The 3,715-nt window shown below is 36.8% G+C and overlaps 1 pseudogene; it reads left to right on the forward strand.

The window, feature by feature from the left end:
- The first annotated feature begins 590 nt into the window (after nucleotides 1–590).
- LOC149896338 (uncharacterized) lies at nucleotides 591–1,956 on the forward strand (annotated as a pseudogene).
- Nucleotides 1,957–3,715: the final 1,759 nt, after the last annotated feature.

Below are 3,715 nucleotides of genomic sequence, written 5' to 3' on the forward strand. Positions count from 1 at the left end.
GGTAAAAATATGAATATCAAGAGAAAAAGAAGATCTTCTAACGCGTCCACTACTTCTGAATGCGCTGAAATTAGCATTTATAGTGATTCTGATTTGCAAGATGCACTATTAGATATAGAGAATGAGGAATATACCACTGAAAATTTAAGAAGAAAATGATGAGACTAATGTGATTAATAAAATAAAACTAAATGTTTATACTACATCTGAAGAAGATAAATCAAAGCAGCGCGCATTCCGTTTCTCTTGTAGTTACGCGAGTGTGCTCTGTTTTCTGCTTTTCTTAGTTTCATTGATATACCTACGACAACTTTGGCTATTCCTTTGGACTTTTGATACTTTCTTTCCGAACTACCTTTGCTTTTATTTTGAACCCCAGTCTTCTATTACTAACGACCTTTTGCACGTGTTTTGGACCTTATTTGCTTTGATATTTTTTAACTGGTACAGTAATACCTTCAAGAAGAAAGTCTATACATATCTAAAAGGCCAAAAAACGTTCGTAAAGTCTGAGACAATGTGAACGCTCATGGGTTGCGTCGAACTTTCAGAAAGTGAGTCAGTTTTGTTGGAATTGACATAAAAAAGCTATGGCAGCGTACGACAACGAATTACCATCAACCAGTGCTGGATCACGTAGTATCGATCCTCATGATTTTAATTCGGATGAGGGGCAATATATTAAACGATCACTATATTCTTGCAAAGTAGCCCAGATGTTTAATTTGCCGAGAATTGTGTGTGTGTTGGCACGCGAGAGCAATGTCTGGCATTCACTGAGCAAGGGCTCATTCTTAAAGAAAAACTTTGCCGCACACACCGATCACCCATGAAAATTATTTATACAACCAACCGTACTGTTGGTTCTTTTATATGTTATAAGGGAAAGTGTAAGGGCAAGTCCCGCATAGCCAGGTCAATTGGGACCTGGTTCGAAAATGCGAAAATAGGACTGCCAACAATCTTTTAACTAACCTATAGTTTTGCCCATAAATGGCCCGTTGGAAAAGTAATTTGGGAAGATGGGACAATTGAGCTAACAACCAATGCTTATCCCGGGTTACCGTCGTTGACTGGTACAGTTACTGCCGAGAGCAATTGGGACCTGGTTCGAAAATGCGAAAATAGGATTGCCCACCTATCGTTTTGCCCATAATTGGCCCGTTGAAAAAGTAATTTGGGAAGATGGGAAGAGCTAACAACTAATGCTTATCCCGGGTTACCGTCGTTGACTGGTACAGTTACTTCCGAGAAGTTGTGGTGCTGTACCAGTTGTCAAAACAAGAATTTAAGAGGAAGACAGGTGGCCCGGGCAAGATAGTACAGATCGACGAAAGTAAATTTGGAAAGAGCAAATACAATAAAGGTTAAATATATTTGTATGACGTACACTATTTTAAAAGTAAATAAGTTATAAACATTTAGTTCCTCATGCATCATCCTCAAAACTTTTGTTACAATAACTATTAATAAGGTATAAACTATATAATACTAATTATTAAAGAAAAAATGTCATTAATATGCTATATGTTTGTTTTTAGGGAGACATATTGAAGGCCACTGGGTTCTTGGCCTTATAGGAGACGGAAGTGAAAATTTGCGGTTGGAGGTGTGTCCAGATAACATAAGTGCAGAAGTTTTGGTGCCCCTAATAAAAAAACATGTTGAAGAGAGAACCACTATACATACAGACTTCTGGAGGGCATATGATTGTTTGGGTGACCATGGATTTATTCAAAAAAGGTAAACGATAGTGACCCAGACAATCCCTTCATTGCTCCCGATGGGACACACACCCAGAGAATCTAAGCCTAGTGGAGGGTTGTCAAAAGATTTTTTAGGGATCACCTAAATAACAAAGATTTTAGAGACACAAGTGTGGAATATTTGTGGCGCAGATCTGTTATTAAAAACAAAGCAGATTCGTTTTTAGAAATGCTCAAATGTACCAAATGAATCAACATGTGCATACAAAGTATTGGATTTATTATTTTCTCTAGAATTCTGATGTAAATGCTCTTACACAGGCGGAAGCAGAAGCAGTGAAGAGGTAAATCTTGCACCTTAAGGATATAAGAACATCCCTAACTTCTACTATGAATTAGTACAATCAAAGTTATACTGCTGAGGAAAAAAAACTTTTTCAAAATTTTCTTGAAAAATTCTGTCAACAGGAAAAATTAGGGGAACCAAAAAAGCTGCTCCACAAAAGATAAATATATCTGATGATACTTAAGATGGACCGTCTAGTTAAATTGAATCGGACCGAGGAAACCAAGAAAATAATTGCGCTGAAACGGATTTAGATGAACAACACTAAATGAAACAACATAAAAGCAAGAAAAATAGTCAACGAAGCAAAGTGTATAATATTCGATAGGATTTATACACCGAAAAGCTGTAATGAAGCTTTCAAAAAGACAATTATGAAATTGGAAGCAACGTCGACACTAAAAATAGTTGTTTTATTTATTCACATCATTATAATGAAAAAAATCAATTTTAAACATATTGTATCTATAATGTTTTAAGTATATGTGTAATGAAAAATATATTAAATTCATGTAGTAGTGAACTGTGTAAACATTTATTTCTAATATAAACCTTTTATAAACAACTGCAAAAATAGAGCTAAGAAGATCGAAGCGAATTGCCAAACGTTTAAATCCGGATTACTAAGATAGTGAAACGGACTTGACGCAGGCATTAGTCACTCCTAGAACTCCACGAAAGCCAAGGAAAAAAGAAAACAACAAAAATATGGCCCAATTTACATTTGATACCAGCATTCTTACATCCACTTTTAAAGGGAGCCAATTTTATGCCATGAAACAGGATGACTTGTTTCTAACAAATGTTACTACGGTTGAAAATATTCTGTGTCAAGGGAAAAAGATAAGGGAACAGATAAAGACCATACAGCCGGGACAAACTTTGAGGATCGGCGATGCTTTAGTTAGAACAGGTGTACCATTGGTCATTAAAAAGGGTGATTGACTGGGCTTTGTGCAGCATTTGCGGCTCAACAAGGTAGTGGCTTTGTCCCAAAGTGCGCAATGGCAGTTTCATTAGGCTTAGACCCAGCAAGAGACAAGATCTTATACTATAGTGCTGCACCTGGTGCTGAGCATTTCCCCGACATCTTTACCTATCACCCATTGCTCTGTGCTATAAAGCAGCTAGAGAATGGCAAAGTTACTAAAGAGAATATTGCAAGAATAGCAGCAGTGAAAGCTGATTTGAAAGCTAGTTTAGTATTTAAGAATTGTAAGTTTTTTTTTCTCTGAATAAATGAATAATAAATAAATAAATAAAATATTATCGTAACAATGGTAATGCTATACATGATGACAGCTCTGACGACTATTCAACAGAAGATGAATATGATCTGAATCCTGATCCTCCCGACCCTGGTAAACCTCCTGATATCCAGGGTGAGGTGATGGAAGCGGAACACATAAGCAATAAAAGACAACGGTCAGAGCCTTCTGTTGCTGATATGGTTAATATTCCGTCTAAAAGACATGTAACAGTAACTAACTACGCGATCGCATCTTCTCAAAATACATATGTGGATCCTATTTTATCGAATCCCATAACCTATTCCGGGAATGACAGTGGTCCTTTCATTGTTTATGTGTCGCGAACGGAAGCCGATCCTGCGGCGGGTTTAACTATTAGGCCGATTAAATTTGGGTCATTCCTACACAATCAT

This window comes from Colias eurytheme, chromosome 29, assembly GCF_061535395.1.
Source record: "Colias eurytheme isolate Ceu_HAF_F1 chromosome 29, ilColEury1 Martin Lab GWU primary, whole genome shotgun sequence".
Lineage (NCBI taxonomy): Eukaryota > Metazoa > Arthropoda > Insecta > Lepidoptera > Pieridae > Colias > Colias eurytheme.